Consider the following 19,203-nt stretch of genomic DNA (forward strand, 5'->3'; position numbering starts at 1 on the left):
GACAACTTCAATCTCGGTACAAACGGCCCCTGCAGAATCATAGAACACAACTCTGCGATGAACTACTGTTTTGACCTATTGTTACATAGGGCGAGCGACGCTGCCGCGGGAAGGAAATTGTTTATGTTTGCAGCCTCAAGACCTTCCATCGGCTTTAATGAGCTTATGGGCAACCATCGTCTCTTGCAGCACAGATAGAGAGAGAGAGAGAGAGATATTGCTTGACAAAGGTTAGTCCAGCTTCGTGACCGCGCCGTTTATTTCTAGCGTGTGACACACGACCTCAACATCGGTCAGCATTGTGAAGGAGGGATAGAAGGAACGGAATGATTATAAAGATCACCTTTCAGTCTCTGCTGTTACTAAGCCTTTTAAGAAATTATTTGATTAGAAGACGCCCTAACTGCGATGTACAGCTTTCCGTGTACAAGTAAAAGTTCCAATGGCGCCCACTATGGGGTTCTTTCAAGCATGTACGAAAAAGACATTCACGTTATTGATTGTGACACTTCGCTCTTAAACTTTTGTAAATGTATTCGAAGAGGAAACAGCGCATGCAGTGAACGCAACTTAAGCAGTGGTCCTAATCAATTAATAAGGTTACGTTCTGCGATCCCGAAACACTGCTACTTCATAAAAATACGGAATTCTTGTTGATGAGCTGAGTGCGGCACGCTGTTCTTATATGTCAAAGTTGACTAATGACCTGCTGAAATAACTTCCCTCATAATAGTAGTAGTGTTTGAACTACTAAGAGCTTGTGGTCAATTGTTTGAAAACATACTCTTTCCAGGTGTTAACATCAGGGTACAATGGTGAAAATGACTATAAACACGGCACTTGCAGGGGTGGAAAATGTATTTATACTGAGATACCCCTCGGGTGTGAAGATAAAACAGTACGCTTAAAGTCTAAGGTAAGTAGCAACAACTAAAATATTTCTTACCTTTGAGAACGTGATGTCCAACTACTTCTTTATTTATTGATACTACGATTCCTTGTAAAGGTCATAGTTGGGTGGATGCATATGTTTTCACAAAAACAAACAAACAAATAGCTAGGCGTACAATTAGTGTAAAGAATGTAAGAATTTCAAGTTAGGCGTTTTTGAAACGATGGCACTGTCCTGTGTTACAATGTCGTTGCTGAAGTTGTCCCATTCTATTATAGTTCTATGGAACTAAGAATACTTGAAGTAGTTATCTCAACTACATAATGGCTTATTGGTGAAAGAATGATGTAGCGGAGTTGCATAGTCCGTGGAGTAAATCGAAACACTCGAACTTTCTGTGTTATACTGCCCTCGCACTAATTGAAAGGAAGATTGTAAGCGGTAGATGAGATTTCTTTCTGTAATTGATGACGACCCACTTCGCTTAAATAACTTACCAATTTATGTTCGGCCACACGAATTATAGATTAACATCAATGCCTTCATTCGAACTTTATCGAATTTCATATTTTATGTCTGAGTTCATGAATCACAAATTAAAACTGCATATTCTAGTAGTGGGCAAATGATAGACTTTTGTGCGAAGAGGAGGAGGGCAGCTGTGACAAGCTGCAAAGAGGGCCTCAAGAAGAAAAGCTTGCTTGTAGCCATTTACCCATCACAGAGTAGATATGCTTTGGCCTAGAAAGGTTTTTACTATATTTTATTAATCCGCAAACCAAGATATCTATAGTTGGCAACTTCCTTTAAACAAATATATCGAACGCTATAGCAATAAAAAAGAGGCTTTTCTTTAAAAGCTGTTCGGGTATATACAGCTTTCCCATAAGGAATTTCCATCCGTGATTCTTCACACCGAAAACTATGATACAAGCGGCCAATTATAAGGAAAACTACGATCATGTCGTCGTGCTCCTACCCGTGTCAGGCGCCGTATTTTCCCCAGCATTACTATTCAGCAGGGTAAGCTGCGATGAGTTCATTCAAATAGCCATTGGCGCCACCAATGCCCGTCGCAACTTTCGGCCGGAATGAGAAAAAATAATACCCTGTTGCTGCCGGGATCGAACCCGGGCCTGCTGCGCAGGAGTCAGCTGCGCGGGAGCCACGGCAAAACTTGCTAGCTTGGTGCGGAAAACAGCCTTATCAACGTGTCTTCGCGTGCGAGGAGACACGCCATGCGACATGAGTGCCGCATAGCAACAATACGCGCTCACTTTGCGTTGTATTTGCATAATATTGCTCCAGCCGGTAAGCTATGTAGCAGATGCGCAGGTAGCTATATAGCATATAAGGTAGCTGGAGTAGGTTTGAGGAAGAAAAGGAAGGCTAAGTAGATGTATAGAAAAATGCTGGGAAAAATTGGTATTGTGTACCTAAGTAAGTCAATCTGGCTAGCGGACTACGTCACCGCCGCATTTCAAATGGGATGTGAATATGATGTGAGATGCGCGCCCCTTAAGTTAATACGTGCGCCATATGCATTGCAGTTTCATAGTATTACACAAAGCGGCACGCCATGTAGCAGTTGCATAGGTAGCGGCACGAGGTAGACAGAGAAGTCTTGAGGAAGAAAAGGAGGATTATTGAGTTATATAAATACCGCTGCAATGAAAATATGTCTGAGATACCTGATTAAATCAAGCAGGATACGTGATTTCGTCGCCGCTTTGTTTTAAAGGTGCTGCTAATAAATCCTCCTTAACATCATCATCTTCATTAGCACTGCAGCATGCCACTTCTCAAGCGATGTGAGGTGCACACTGCATAGCGTCGTTACGTGTACACTGAAGAGTATGCACAGCATACCTGCTTAAATAAGCAGGCTAGCAGACCACTACTATTCCGTTTCAAAGGGAATGCCAATAACGCGTAACCATCCTCATCATTAGCATCGTATTGTGCCATTTGTCACGCGATGGGACAGGTGCGATGTGTAGCGTCGATATGTGATAATTTTGCATTGTACTTGCGTTGTATTCCACCTGGTGCCCTGACATCTAGCACTTGCATATAGGACTTACATGCTGCATGTAGTTGGACCTGCCTAACTCAAGCAGGCTAGGTAACTGTTTACAGGCACCCTGTTCAGTAAGGTATGCCATTAAAGCGTCATCGTCATCGTCAGCAACAGTATCGTACTACGGCTCAAGGTATGTGATATTTGCGTCACATAACCTACATAGATTTTTTCACTCTTCGCTACACGTAATGGCGCCCCCTCGCAAGTTACTAACCGCTACTGAAAAAGAAAACGAATCGTAAATCTATTGGCGCGGCTGCAACCAGGCAACGTCTGGCACAGCGGAGCGCTGTGTAAAGAGCACGACAAGCCGAAGCTCACCGTCTATGCAGGGTGGACAGTTTAGATCGTTTAAGTGAAAACGACGCGAAGCGACTTCGCCACAAAGACCAAGTAGTGTGTGGTGCCGACGATGGAGCTCCTATGGAGCGGCTTCTCCAGCTTACGCTCTGACCATGCTGCGTGTGCCGCGCAGGCCTTTGACATTATTCTATGGCATTTTGCATTCTATCTTCACATACTGGATATTGCTGAGGTTACCCGTATTCTGTGTTTTGGCATTTAATACGACTCCACTCGCAACCAACACTCTTTCTCTGGTCATGTGGAAAAGCTATAGCCTACAGTCAATTTACGCGTTTTGTTTCATTGTCTTAAGGGCCGTCAGCGTGCGAAAACTGCGCGCTCTACTTATTTTAATGTTTTCTGTGTACAATAAAATCATTCTTGCTTCCTTAGGCCTTGGAAACATCTTCTGCTGTTCTATACCAATTGATATTTTATATTTTTGCATGCATCAAAATCTCACACATTGTGAAAGGAACTGGCAGATCTTATGATGAGCACATACCCCCTCAAAACATGCTAATTATACTTGGCTTTCGAGCAGGGAGTGGCGTTCACACTTCATTCTTCTTATAATTGCCTTCCTCTTCTCTTGGACATCGCCCGCTTAACTGAAAGAATCATCACCTGCTTTGTTGAATGACACTCGCTCTGCAATTACCGTTCAAACCTCTAGCTGTAATAAATCGCTTTACGTTTTAAATTTCCCGCTTTTTCAAGCGAATGTACCCTCTGCTTAGATGGTGCAAAACCCTTTGCTCCTGTCGTGTGACATAATCGCCCATCCGCGGGCAAGGACCTGTGAGATCGCCTTGCGGATCCCAAGCGTCTGGGCGCACACGACCTTGGTAGCTGGCAGCCAGGTCAGCTGATGGTCAATGCGCAGCCCCACGTTGATGACTGCCTTGCTCCATGGGATCTGGACGCCCTCCAAGCACAGCTGGACAGCTGAGCGGTGGGCTGCTGCTCTGGGATGCAGCAGCAAGGCCTTGGTCTTCCTGACCGAGATGGTAAGGCCGATGCTGCACAAATAGGCAGCCGCAGTGTCCAGAGCTCTCCGTAGGGCCGCACGTGCCTTGCGGATGTGTTGCAATGGTACCCGCATACATAGGGCGATGTCGTCTGCGTAGATTGAGGACTGCACGGGGAAGTGAGGGTCTATCGGCAGGGCAGGAGACAACCGTGCCATGGCCAGGTTGAAAAGGAAGGGGCTCACCACTGACCCCTGTGGCTCGCCTGCAGCGACTGGACGGGGGGTGCTCTTCGATCGACCCACACGTACCCTGAGGGTGCGATTGTGCAGGAACGACGAGAGGAACTCTTCACTTCACTTCACTTCACTTCACTTTATTACCTTAAAGGCCCCCGGGGTTGGGGGTCTTACATAAGGGGTGGGTTAAATGTATAAATCATAATAAACAAAGAAAACACGTAATGAACATAAATTATTCGCTGTTAAATATAGTAGTTATACAATTCAGAAATTTGGATGTACAGATGATTGCGGCGATGTCGTGTGGAAGGCCGTTCCAGTCCGGGGCTGAGCGTGGAAAGAATGAAGATGCGAAAGTAGCAGTGCGCGTACGAAGCCGTGCAACTTGAAGGGGATGACCAATGCGGGGGGAGATACGTGCCGGCGGATTGATGTAGGGCGGATGACGAAGTGAGATGTAATAAAGTTTATGAAACAAGCACATACTAGTAATACGACGTCTACAAGCTAAGGATGTTAAACCTGCCTCTGCTTTTAATGATGATATACTAACATTATATGAATAGCATGAATATATGAATCTTGTGGCTCGACTTTGTACTGATTCTAGGAAAATTGTTAGATAATTTTGGTTAGGGCTCCAAATAGCAGAGACGTATTCTAATTTAGGACGGACAAGTGATTTGTAGGCAAGTAGTTTTACGTTTTGTGGGGCATGTCGTAGATGACGTTTTAAGAATCCAATGGTTCTGTTAGCGGATGATATGATTTTTGTGACTTGTGCGTTCCAGGTTAGATCATTGGACAATGTTACGCCGAGGTATTTATAAGTGTGAGTTAATTCTACCGTGGCGTGCGAGATTTTATATGAGAAGAGGAGAGGATTCCGTTTTCGGTTAAAAGACACGAGTTTACATTTATAGGGGTTTAGTTCCATGAGCCATTGGTTACACCAGTTCTGTACGCTGTTTAAGTCATTCTGGAGGGCGAGCTGATCAGAGGTGTTATTGATTGTGCAATAGATGACACAGTCGTTGGCGAAAATACGGATGTTACAAGAGACATGCGTTGGTAGGTCATTATGGTATATTAAAAATAATAGCGGGCCAAGGACTGATCCTTGCGGGACACCTGATGTTACGGGAAGAGGACTAGAGGCTTGATTATTAACGTAAACATACTGGGTGCGGTTAGCAACGAATTCACTTATCCACTGTAAAATGTTAGGATGAAGGTTTAACCATGAAAGTTTTAGTAGCAAGCGTTGGTGGGGTACTTTGTCAAACGCTTTCGCGAAGTCCAGGAATATTGCATCAGTTTGAAGGTTACAGTCAAGGTTCATATGCAAGTCATGGATGAAAATAGCCAATTGTGTATCACAGGATAGGTTTTTACGGAAGCCATGTTGAGCAGGATGAAACAAATTAATAGAGTCAAGAAAATTCATTAAGTGGGAATAAATGACATGTTCCATGATTTTGCACGGCACGCTTGTTAAAGAGATGGGGCGGTAGTTAAGGGGTGATTCTTTGTTACCCGATTTGAAGACCGGAACAACCTTCCCCACCTTCCAATCGCTGGGGATGCTACCTGTGGAAAGTGATTGTGCAAAAAGTTTTGATAGATACGGTGCGGAAGCATGGCCAGTATTTTTGAGGAACTTGGGGGTGATTTCATCAGCACCCGCTGAAGATGACATCTTGATATTTTCTATAATACATATAATGCCGTGCGCAGAAAACGTGATTCAAGGCATAGGCAAACTTAGGTTGGTAGTTGTGGTAGAAAGTGGCATATCGGTTTTGTGTGTGAAGACGGATGAGAAAGCGGTGTTAAAAATATTTGCACAGTCAATGTCACTTGTCATCTCGCCAAGTGGGTTAGCTAGTGTGATGATCGGAGCCTGTTGAGGATTTAGTACTTTCCAGAACTTCCTCGGGTTATTTGTTACAATCTTTGGGAGGTCAGTTTGGAAAAAATCGCTTTTGGCATTACGGATAGATTGCAGGTATGTTGATTCGGCTGTGTAATATTTCTCCCAGGCACATGCGCTTGGGTTGCGTTTTGCTGCACGTAAAAGTCTCTTTTTTTGTTCTCGAGTGTCTTTAAGAGCTTAGAAAACCATGGTTTGTTGTGACTTGCACGATATGTGATGGTGGGAATAAACTTCGCGGTGAGTTCGGCAATTTTAGTTTTGAAAGTTAGCCAATTATCCTCCAGGGATCGATCATCGAAACCCATCTCAAAGTTTGGAAATGACGCCGTCAGGTGATTATTAATTTCTTCGTAATTCCCTCTGTCATAGAGGCGAATTGTTTTGTGGAAAGTTTGACGCGATTCAGGGGTGACAGGGAAAGTAGCGTGTAAAACTTTGTGGTCACTGATTTCGCGGAGGTAAGTAAGCGATGATAAACTTTCTGGGTGATTAGTTAGAATAAGGTCCAAGATGTTTGAGGATTCATGTGTGACTCGTGTGGGTTCAGTTACTAACTGGGTGAGATTGAAATCCAAACAAATGTCAACGAAGTTAGTTATTTCGGTGTTGCCTGTTGGCGTTAGGTTCAGCCAGTCAATGGAGGGCTAATTAAAATCACCAAAAAGAATAATGCGCGCGTTGGGATATTTGCCAGTTATTTGATTCAGACTATCGTTTAACTGCGAAGAAAAGATTGGATTACTGGAGGGGGGTCTGTAGCAGGCGCCTAGTATGACGATTTGTGGTATAGAACGACAGATTACCCATAGTATTTCAAGCTCCGATTGGATGTTAATAACAGAACAAGGCAACAGCTGGTTAGTGGCAATAAGAACACCTCCTCCTCGTGAGCTCTCGCGGTCCTTGCGAAAAACGTTAAATTGCGGCAAATCAGCCAAAACTTCCGGATCGGTGACGTCGTCTGTTAGCCACGTTTCTGTTAGTACGAGTATATTGCTCGCAGATGAAGAAACAAGATTACAGATGTGTTCACGCTTTGGGAGGAAGCTACGTATGTTGGTAAAGATAACAGAAAAAGAAAGATTTGGCAGTTTACCGCGAAGGCTTTTACAAGGAAAATTAGTAGTGCGGCGATAAGTCGTATGCTATGAGATTTCATGTACAGATTGTGATGACTCGTCGAATGCATAACGTTTAGTACCGATACACAAGGTTTTATAGCGCAATGAAAAATCAGTGTTAGTAGCTTTGGCAAACTTTACGAGGTGCTTTCGCGCTTCTCGGACAGGGCGTGAAAAGTCCTCTCCTATGCTGTAATCGGTGCGCTTTAACTTACGGCCGTTTGAAAGAATCAGCTCCTTGGTTTTATAAAATGTAAATTTGACTATTATGGGTCGTATGCGGTTAGCAGAATGGCGCCCGAGACGGTGAGCCCTTTCAATTTCTTTGGGGTCAATGGATAAGTTTAAGTGATCACGGCACAGGCGGAGGACTGTTTCTTCAGATTCGGGGTATGTTTCGGATGCATTCTCATCTTTAATGTTGTAAAAAATTAAATTGTTACGTCGTGAGCGATTTTCGGCATCATCCAAACGGGCTTCTATACCTCGGATTTCTTTGGTTGTTTGGGTGGTGTTAGCGCAAATGGTGTTTATATCGGTGCGTAGGGTTACAACATCTTGATAATTAGTTTCCAGGGCGGATAACCTGTTACTCAGATCAGAAATAGCTTGTACCGTAGTAGTAAGTTGATTTCTAAGTCCTTGGACCTCGGCGATTAAATGTGACTGTCCATCAGACAGTTTCTTCAGTTGTTCTAGCACCTTTTCGGGGCCTGGGTTTGATTCAACGTCGCCAGCCAAGAGCAACAGGGTAAGCATGACATCAGCACATTCGAGAGCAATAGAAAGGCAACACTGTGGGCTCGGCAGCTGCAGGAGACAGTAGTTGTTCAATTTTTTTGCGAAAAGAGAGTTTTGCTTACTAACCTGCGTAGCGAAAACGAGCGGGTTGGATGACTGCATAGTGGCACAGCCACCGAGCCCACAGAGCGCCGAGCGTGGATGATGCGCCTTTATAGTCGTCGTGTCTGTCGCTGTCGATGACCATGGGAGAGTCCGGGGGCAGTCGAGGAATAGCAGAGGTAGCGCCGCCGGGCTGGCTGAAACTGCAGGCAGCTGTGCAGCAAGGCCGGCGGGAGCTTTGAAATGAAGGGATTCGATGGCACAGGTGGCATGCGAAGGGGCAGGAACCAGGGACAGGAATAGCATCTGGGTGATGAGCGGTGCAAAACCCTGCGTAGCGAAAACGAGCGGGTTGGATGACTGCATAGTGGCACAGCTACCGAGCCCAGCAGGTTACCACAGATGCGGAGGAGTTCCAGGCCCTGCTGGACAACTGCGTGAGGGAGGCCGTGCACCAGATGGTCAAGCACTCCTGACCCACCTTCGCTCCCGGCCAGCATCACACAAGGGACGGCTGTGTGGCCTCTATAAGGAAGTCATAGGGGACACGCCTTCAAACGTTGTGCAGCCTCGCCCACCACATCGACCACCAATCCCTATCTTGACGGAGCTGCCAGGCGTTCCCCAACATGTGCCCCACACCAGACGGCAGCCTCTCTCCTCCAAGAAAGACTTGGGCACCACCTTCACATCTTTGTCGATGGGTCCGTGATACCGGAGACGGGCTCATCCACAGCAGCCTCCGTTGCACCGGCCCTACAAAAGTGCAAGCTATGCCGTCTCCCGGGACATCCAAGCTCTACCGCAGCAGAGCTAGCAGGACTCCACTTTGCTGTGGACCTACTGGCAGAGGAGCTACCAGCGACCCCGGCAGCCTTGTTCTGCGACTCCAAGGCGGCGCTAAACTGTCTGAAGAATCCTGACAGGGCTAGCATTGGGTTTGCGCTGCTCTCCTCAAGACTGATGGCCCTTCAGGACGCAGGATGCTCACTATCCCTGCATTGGCTACAGGCACACGGGGGGATCCCGGGCAATGAAGAGGCGGACAGTCTTGCAAATTGTGCCCACCACTCAAGCGTCTCCCTCAGCCCTCCTGTAACGGCCGCAGACTTCTCGAGACACAGGCTGCGCCGGCACATTATCGCCTGCCACCCGGACAAACGGGTATCCCTGCGCAGGCCTCCACGGCCCCTTCCACAGCACGGCCTCCCACGAAGTTATGCCTTTTTGCTGCTCCGACTGCGAGTTGGCTGCTACTGGACGGCAGCCCGCCGGCCCCGCCTTGGGAAAGCCACCTCGCCAGCCTGTGCCTCCTGCGGTGAACCAGATACTCTGGAGCACCTCCTGCTGGCCTGCCCTGCTCACCAGCAGCATCGCAGCCGATTTTTGCAGGAGTTCCACCGCCTGGGGCTCCCATGTTCACAACAGGAAGATATCCTCTTCCCCTGTCGTAATCAGGTACAAGCCTTCCTAAGTGTCGTCAAGTACCTCGACTCGTCGGGGCTTTCGGCGAGACTATAGGAAGTTTCTACAAAGACGGATAGCCTAACGGGAATCCCACCACCTCGGGCTTCCTCATCTGCGACTACTTCGCTTCTGCTGGGCCACCTCCTATACGGTCTACCTCCAGCCGACTCCTCCGATCAAACCCACTGGGCCCTCCCTGCCGGGCTGCTCTGATGCTGCTAGAACGACCCTCTACCTTTCTCCCTCCTACCCTCTCTCTATCTTAAGCCCACTGCCGGCACCCTGCTGGCGCTGAGCCGGGCTCCCGCATGGGCTGCAGAAAATAGTGCTAACCTTTCCTCGTTCCCCACAAGAACCACTTGTGCATTCCCTACCAAAACAATGCTTTAACGTACCACCAATATTGCTAGTTAGTGCCATAAATGCATATGTTCTAACAATCCACAACCTATTGGCGCAGACAGTTGAAGCCTGTTGATACTTGGCTATTACATAGAAATAAAACTGTTTAAAATTTTGCCCATTAAGTTACGCATGTCCATAGCCGTGAAGTTCCACAGGATAGTGAAAGTGCAATGTCCAGAATTCCTCAGTATGCCCATGCTACAAGGCACGATAGTACTTTTTAACGTAACACAAAGACATGCAACAACGAGCACGAGTCGCCTGCTGCTGCTCCGACCATCAAAGTGTATCCCACCCGCACCAGTGCCGCCATCAAGCGACCTCCAACAGCGCATTCCTGGCCATCGCGAGCGCCACTTGCCTCCGAAGCATTTGACCTTAATACCCAGGTTGCGGCCAGCGTGCGCACGACCCTCTTGTCGAGACACGGGCGAGGTCACACGCAGAAGTCTGCATCTTGAGCTGTCGACTGCGGATCGTGCAAGACCGGACAAGCGCGTGAACAAGCTACGTCCATCATGGCTCAGGCATCTGCGAGGGCGTCACGATCCATCTTGCCGCTTGTCGTGTCCACCACTAAGAGCGCGCTGTCCCCCTTTTTTTTGCATGGACTGCGTGAATTGCTGCTGAGGCGTGTGGCTTCACACTCCCCATGTGGACGTGCTGTGTGCCGTTCGTTCCGCAGCGTAACCCGCAGTCTTGTCCATCGGAGGGATTTGGTAGTCCCCTCCGCTTTCAACGGACTCGCACTATTTGGACTGCTCATGGACGCTTTTGACACCTGGTTTCACTACCTCGCTTTATCGCCGTTCCGCCTGTGCGGGGGGCCCTGTAGAACCTACCGACGCCGCAACGAGGGGCACTTTTGTCAGCACTCTTAGCCGGCTACGAATGAAAAAGGAATGACGACGCGCAGTGCGTTCTCGAGGTGCAAGCTCGGCACGTGTATTGTCGTTCTGGAAGGCTGCCACGTTGGTTGCCACAGCCACCATTCCGCTCGCAGCTTTCGCCTATCAGTCGAAATCAAGGCAGGGACGACGGCAAGGCTCATTGGCAACCATCACGTATTCCTACACTCTCACGATTAACGCATGGTTTTGAGGCTATCCTGTGGCCTTTCACTTGGTGTAGGGGTCAGATGTAGTGATCATCCTTTAATTTTGCGCTAAATATTATTCGTAGGATAAATATGGATCACTTTTTTAAAATAAACCCGCCTGTTCTATACTCTCGGCGATAGACTCAGATGCATCTACTGCCTCACTGTTGATATTGCTGTTAAACGAAGGGTTCACCACACAAAACACTGTGCTTTCCGACACAAAGACTGGCAGATTATCTGTTTTGTCGAGAGTAAGGATTCCTGGTAACAGATATGTGCGGCATCCTGATTTGGGATACAAAAGTCCTTTGCACTTTCTGTGTCTGTCGTTATTCTGGTGGGCGATTTAGTACTGATAGAAAAATAAAGTACTCTGTGAGATATATCATAAGAAGCCAACAAACAGTGCACCATGAACAACATAGGGGAAATTACTTGCTCTTAATAAACGTAATAAAGAAACGATAAATTAATCGAAATGAAAGTGGATGGAAAAACAACTTGCCGCAGGTGGTGAACGATCCCACAACCTTGGCATTTCGCGTGCGATGGTCTACCAATTAAGCTATCGCGGCGCCGTTTACCCGTTAACTTTCTTGGGTATTTATGTTTCCTAGCAGAACCCTGGGAGTGCTAGCCAGCGCCAGAAGCCAGCGCTCACAGACCTTGGAGGCGGATGTGGAACGGCGGTTGTGGGATCGTTCCCCACCTGCGGCAAGTTGTTTTTTCACCCACTTTCATTTCCAGTAACTCCCAGGGTTCCACTAGGAAACATAAATACCCAAGAAAGTGAACGGGTAAACGGCGCCGCGATAGCTCAATTGGTAGACCATCACACGCGAAATGCCAAGGTTGTGGGATCGTTCACCACCTGCGGCAAGTTCTTTTTCCATCCACTTTCATTTCTATTAATTTATCGTTTCTTCATTACGTTTATTAAGCGCAAGTAATTTGCCCTATGTTATCCTTGGTGTCACTGTTGGCTGCTTATGGTATGAATAATAAAAATCGGGCCCCTCGGTTACCCCGCTTTCTTCTGGTTTATTACATAACGAGTGTCTCGAATCCGGCAACATTGATGCCTTCAGATATCACGTGTGGGTATTTGAGCGACTGCCTTCACCAAAAAGATCACGTTCTCGTGACGCCTGCGGCAGAAAGAATGCTCCACATCCGCTGCCAATGTCTGTGTGTGGTGGCGCTGGGTAACACTCCCAGGGTTCTACTAGGAAGCCTAAATACCCAAGAAAGTGTACGGGGAAACAGCGCTGCGGTAGTTCAATTGGTAGAGCTTCATACGCGAAATGCGAAGGTTGTGGGATTGTTCCCCACCTGCGGCAAGTTGTTTTTTCATCCACTTTCATTTCCATTATTTTTTGTTTCTTTATTTCATTTATTAAGCGCAAGTAATTTCCCCTTTGTTGTCATTGGTGTCACTGTCTGTTGCTTGTTATGCTATGACTAATAAAATTCGGGCTCCTCGGTTAACCCCCTTTCTTCTGTTAGATTTATGAAACACTGCATTTGAGCAATGGCTGTAAGCTTATATAATAAAATCGCCAATTAGCACCATCGCATTGAAGGAAAATGCAATTTATAGAAGAACAACGTGCACAACTCTACTAAATTACTGATTCGCTAGAATGAGAACGATAAGTGGTTGCGATCACAGTGCCAAAGCATTTCCCAAAATTGACTCAGGATGAACATTAAGCTCGAAAAATTCCGAGATATCAGAGTCATTTAGTGTATTCTTTGTTACAACGTGAGGAACCACCAGCTTGACGATTTTTTTCTGCAGAAACCTTCGCATATGTAACCACCAAGTAATTTGACATCGGTAACCGAAGAAAACCACGTGCTTGTAAAGGCAACGATGCCAAACTTGTAACCTAATACATCTGGATCTGTTTCCATTTGAATGTTCTTATTGCTCAGGCTCCTGCTATAGACAACGAAATAGACAAACACTCACACGGGTAAAAAAAAAACCTGTTCATTGCAGAATTAAAAAACACAGTTCTAATGAATATTTATTTTACATGATTCCGTCATCAGTGAAAAAAAGAAGAACGTGAAAGTAAAAAGTAAAGGTTTGAAATGAAACACGAGCTCACTGCATCTTCTCTTAATTGGCTTCGCATACAATGTGTATCGCTCGCTCGCCATGCGACTTGTGCCTAAGCCTTCCATCTATGTGTCAAGCTGGTACTGTTTTTCTGGCGCTCTAGCGCTCTTCACTAGCAAAAGTTTTTCTTATTTTCTTCAGCCAGATCTTAAGTTAGGTGGACATAATAATTCTTTGATATATATATATAACCCTTCTTATCTCTCCATTAATCCCATGGACATGTGGCATAAAGCGAACGAGCGCCGCTGCTTGTTTGCCTGGCTTATCGGGAAGCATATGGAAGCAGTCAATTTCTACTCATGTCAGTTAAGCAAGGTTCACCTGCTTGGTCAGGTAATTAAGCTCAGTTTTCGTTCTGACTTAGCGGCCGACCATGGATTTATGAATTTTGACACTGGCGATATTGCTCCAGGTAGTTCACGTGTTCTGCAGTTTCTTAATTTCGTGAGTAACGTTCCATGCTTCAGCTTTTTTCGACCCTTTCGATTAGCTATTTCGCAGAACCGTTCCCTCATTTCAATGAGTATGTCTTCATATTGCAATGAGAAGCGCTGGTCTAATTGGCCCATGTTGTGGACTGTTTTCCTTAGCTGCATGGGATGATCAATTTTGCATTTACAGCGGCTATTTGTGATAACCTGTAAATAACTTCTGCCAGCATTTTTTTAGCAGCTGACGTCTGCTCTCGCTTCAGTTTTTTGACGTCGCTGTTTGTAAAGGCAGCTAATATGCCACAGGTTTGGCATTACATGTGTCATTTGTCGTCTTCTTTCGAGAAACAGAGAAACGTTTATCGTTTGTCCAGAAGGACAGCCGAACCTGCACCTACGAACGAAGTTGTCAAGACCAAGTGCACGTCTAGGAGACTGTGCAAGCCTCAGATCACCAGGCGCGTGACATCAGAGCGGTAGGACTGCTCGTCCTTCACGACGCCACTGCTTCCATCTTTTTGAGGCTACTCCTTGGTCCCGTTCGAGCTTGCTGCCGTCTGCCTTCTTCGTTCCGCTCCTCCACCCTTCCGCTTCAGCGCCTTCATCTCACAATTACTGTTCTACCACAACGGGCACGCCTCCAATGTGCCGATCGTACTTTTCAAAGAGGGGCTGCAATAAACCCTCCTCTTTACCAACCAGCACCGCCCCGAAACGGCCTTATAGCGATGACATCGGCAAGGCACACCATCGACAAAAACACACACTACTTCCGAAGTAATTGGAGAACTCGCTTATACAGCTTCGCTGGCTTTGATGTAGAAATTACTCAGATTAGCGTCCATTTCCGATAGTTGCTTTCCTTGGTGTTTCACTGTGTGAAATTATGGCTGAAAGGAGCGTCAAGATATGACAGGGACCTACTGCTGTCACTAATGTGATGAGCATCCCGGTTGACTGTTTGTCTTTTTTCTTCCAAAACCTTCAGAAATTGCGGCATACGTACATAGCAGATAGAATTACCTTGAGAAGATCTAGAATAGTTAACTTGTAAGTTGAACATCTGTTTACAGGATAGGTTCTGGAACTCTTCTGAACATGGTTGCACTTCTTGATCACACCCATTCTCTCTCTTCACGGCGCATGAATGTGTGGTCCGCCTTGTTATGTTCCAGGTGGCGTTCAGGTAAGCAAGAATTGAGCGTCAGCGGATTATACAGAGTACCTCTCATCGCTCATTAGTTGAATGCAAGTGGACTTTCTTATAGGTTTCCACCAAAAACATCATTTACAGAATGTTGATTTTGTATTACACATATGACTAGATTTCTTTCGGACGTAACACTACTGGGGCCCTAAATCTTAACGCGAAGCTTCTCGTATCATAGATGCGTGACGAAAAACTAGAAAGATGTGCAAATTTAGAGTGCTTCTAGCTCAGGTTCGAAATGCACGTCGCTGTAAAATGAGGCTCAACGTCGTTTCTGTCTCAGGGCAGTATGCATCGTCAGACTGCATCTCGGTGCATATCTAAGGCCGGAGAAAGCGCTGACGTCACATTGTTGGTTCGTGGCAGTGCAGTGAAGTTTGCTGTTCACTAGCTGCTGGGCGCTGAAGATTGTTTTTACATTTCAGATAGTGAAGTAAATGGATGTCGACGAGTATTGAGCCTGTGAACATACCACTGAGCCACAGCTACACCTTAAGAGCGATAACCAGAGCAGTATGCCCTTCAGTATGTCTTTGTCGTAATTGGATTCAAGGAGTACCAAAAACAAATTGCTTTTAAATATGTTGCCACTGTCTCTAAGATAAAAAACTAGAGCATGCTTTACGACTACATAAGAGGAGCACATTAAGTTCATTCCAAATATACTTGGCCTTAGTGGCACAAATCGCAGCTTTTGCAATTTCTCTGCACGGCATAATGAAGAAACATAGTACATCACATTAAAAACACGCTGTAGTGGCGCAAAGATAATTTAGTTTGTTCCCAGTGAACATTTCAAAGTGCGCCCATCTGCCATACGGGGATGTTGACTGTTTTCTGTAGTAACTGAGCAGCGTTACAAACCTAAGTAATGAGAAATAGAAGAGCCGAAACAAATGTGTTCATGTCTTACTCCTGTGCAAGTATGCCTGGTTGCCCTGAGTCGGTATTGGGGGACCTGCATTGGCCAGAATTTCCTACGTGCTCTCGGCGTCGTAAGTGGAAACTGATTAATTTGTAAAGAATAACAGACAGCTGGTGTTCACTCTGTGGTTTTGCGGGCTAAATGTCATCTTGATGGCAGTTCTTCCAGGGCAGCGGGCTAAATTGTGCCCCGTTCTTAAAACGATTCGCAAAAGTCGTAATTATCTCGCACGTAGCAAAGCATAGCTACACGTCACCCATAGCCAACCTCTTTATTCTTTACAATATAAACCAGGTACCCCGTTTAGTTCCCCAAGAATGCCTGGGAGATGGGAACCGCGCATACGGCAAACCGACAGAGAAAGAAGTAGGGTTCAGTAATTATTTGCAAAGATCTTATACAGGCTAGGAAGAATAATGTTTAGCCATATATTAAACTTAACGTAGCACCCATTTCCACCCTATGCTAACCCCGTGTCATGTACACGTCATTGAGGATAAAGGAACACATTGGGGATAACGGCCTTAAGTTCTACAACAACTGAGTAAGCAATTTTCTGCAAAGGCTGTAATTCTCTAAACCCACAAACCTTTTACTCTGAGTAACTTAAAATGAGCTTCCCCTTCAACTAAATACAAATAAACTATGACTAGTGCACTTAAGCAAGTATAATAACAACTAGATTATTTGCAAAATGCATGAAGTACGAGAGCCAAAGAGCCTGCAATGATTATTTTACAAACATATAATTAATCTACAGATGTCAGTGTTTCCATGCATGTCACCCATACAACGGCCTCTGATCTAAAATTTAAAGTTTCTGCCGGCTTTTGTCCTCCCGGTTCATCTAGGAAACTTTGTAACAAACATTTTGCATGCTTCTAAACGCGCACAAAAGGACATCATATTAAATTTTGCGATAGCAATTGTATAGAAACTCCTGGCAAATTCAGGCGCCAGCGACGGCGCAGCTGTGAATTTCCGGATTAAATCGAAGTGCGAGAAGAATGCGGCCGCGCCCCTTGTGCTGCAGGGGAAAGGGCAGCGTGCGAGAGTCAGCTGGGAAGAATGGTGCCTCGATTACGCACGCGTACGAGAGACGCCAGGGAGAAGCCGCGCCGTCTATTTGCGCACCCACTTGGGGAAGTGGCGAGGTATAGGCACGCTAGCATGGGAAGGGGGAGGGGGCTGGTTAGGGCCACGCCGCGGCCGCGCGTTCCCTATTTTGCAGGTAATGTGCCATTGGTGCAACTGTCGGCTACCTGAGGTATCTGGTAGGTTCATGTACGCTGTGTTGTCGCGCGCCTAGTTTGCGTGGAAGCAAGACGCAACAGGAAGTGTTTTACTTTCGCAATCAATGTTAGGCCTTTCGGGCGAAACTGCGACTTTTATAGCCCTTATTGAAATCAGCCACCTCCGCGTCTGCCGGCATATCCCATAACATTTGCCACTTCTTTTTTTTGAAAATTAAACTTCTGTATTGACCTATGACTTTAGAAAACCATTAAAAAGTGTACATACCATTTTCTTGCACTTCTAGCCACACTGATAGTTACGCTGTAGTAGGAATGCCTCCTCATTTTCGTGGTAACCTTAGGTTTCCTAAACGTTCGCAATTCTTGTAAGCCAGCTGTTATTCTTTTTTGATCGCAGTAACATATCGCAATCATAATCCACACTTTCGGCGGCATCGGTTCTCTCATAATCCGAATAGCACTATCCATGTAGCCAAGTGATAAATAAGTTTGTATAAAAGACGACGTTAATCCACCTCTAACAGCAAAGGCTTAGCTCCGTAAACTGGCGCTGGAACTACGGTACCACGAGGATAAGGACAAAATAATATGTAAACATTGTACGTGTTGTGCTGCTGTAGAATAATATGAATCAATCTATGCAATAATAAACGTTGCGTTTATAACGAAATGAGCGATCTCATAGGACGTCTTTTATGTATACATTTTCATCGGAAAACTCTACGAGCGATTGAACACCTGCCACCTCCCATGAAATTAATGAAAAAAAAATGAGAGAGAGGTTGCAACGACTCCTGTATGTAAAGTCTTGAACCGATGACTGTGGAAATTAAACTGTTGTAATTGAATTGCTCGGCTAAGCAGTTATTGCAATGCATAGCGCAGTTTCTATTTGCAAAGATGGCACACTGGTAAAAGAATAGAGTTCAAGATTTCGTTCCCGCATACAAGAAATTGCCAGTAAACTGAATATGTAGGTATTTGGAATGTTCTTGCTGCGTTAGCATACGGCATACTGTGGGTACAACGATATTAGAAAACTAGGAATATTTATAGGAGGTGCAGAGACCCACTTGTAGGTCGCAGGTGCAATTCACAGATGTCAATCTTGCAGCCTAAGCGTGGCGGTCAAGTTGGCTGTGCATTCACATGTTACGAGAGTGGAACTAAATACTATGGATTTCTACCCCCAGGAACTCCATGTCAAGTAAGAAATCTTGCGCTTTTTGTCAGACCATAAGTGATATATTCGTTAAATACGAATGAAAGAGCCCTGTAAGTGTACAATGCATAACCAGCACCATCTTTTCCAACAGCATTAAGGTCTTGTGTTTCCACAAATTTATTTGTTTTATATATTTACAACACCTTAGGGGTCGGTACAAACTCGTGCATATAGAAAGCAGCCCTAACGCTAGAAATACAGCTAATAATATATTTATTAAAGTAGAAACATGAAATATAAAGCAATCATGAATTATAAACATGAAATAAAACTGTAGAGATGAAACTAACACACAAGGAACGTAATATAAATAGTTTTGAACAGGGAGTATATGCAGTAATTCTTGAAACCTCAAGAAACTTGGTACACATTACATTAACATCCACATGTCCTAAGAATAAGTAATAACCAATCTGCCAACTCTAACCGCTTTCTTGAAACAATGTCTGGAAAGGTGGTTAGATAGCTCCAGCAGCTATGCGTGTTGGTAGGTTGGTGGTAAGCGCACTAATAATTATGCATAAGGAGATGAGCGTAACGTTATGAGTTTTACTTTGTTATCGTGACCATAGCGCGGGAAAACTACAGCGGGTGCGAAAATAAGTAATCTTCAAGCGC

The 19,203-nt window shown here is 45.5% G+C and overlaps 1 long non-coding RNA gene across 1 annotated transcript in view; it reads left to right on the forward strand.

Annotated features, from left to right (window-relative positions):
* The first annotated feature begins 791 nt into the window (after nt 1-791).
* Nucleotides 792-19,203, forward strand: part of LOC142578024 (uncharacterized) — a 28,229-nt gene continuing 9,817 nt past the window's right edge. Inside the window, exons 1-2 of the long non-coding RNA XR_012827133.1 lie at nt 792-916; nt 18,475-18,567. This is a non-coding gene — a long non-coding RNA (uncharacterized LOC142578024). The remainder of the gene's footprint in view (nt 917-18,474; nt 18,568-19,203) is intronic.

Source organism: Dermacentor variabilis, chromosome 4, assembly GCF_050947875.1.
Source record: "Dermacentor variabilis isolate Ectoservices chromosome 4, ASM5094787v1, whole genome shotgun sequence".
NCBI classification, from domain to species: domain Eukaryota; kingdom Metazoa; phylum Arthropoda; class Arachnida; order Ixodida; family Ixodidae; genus Dermacentor; species Dermacentor variabilis.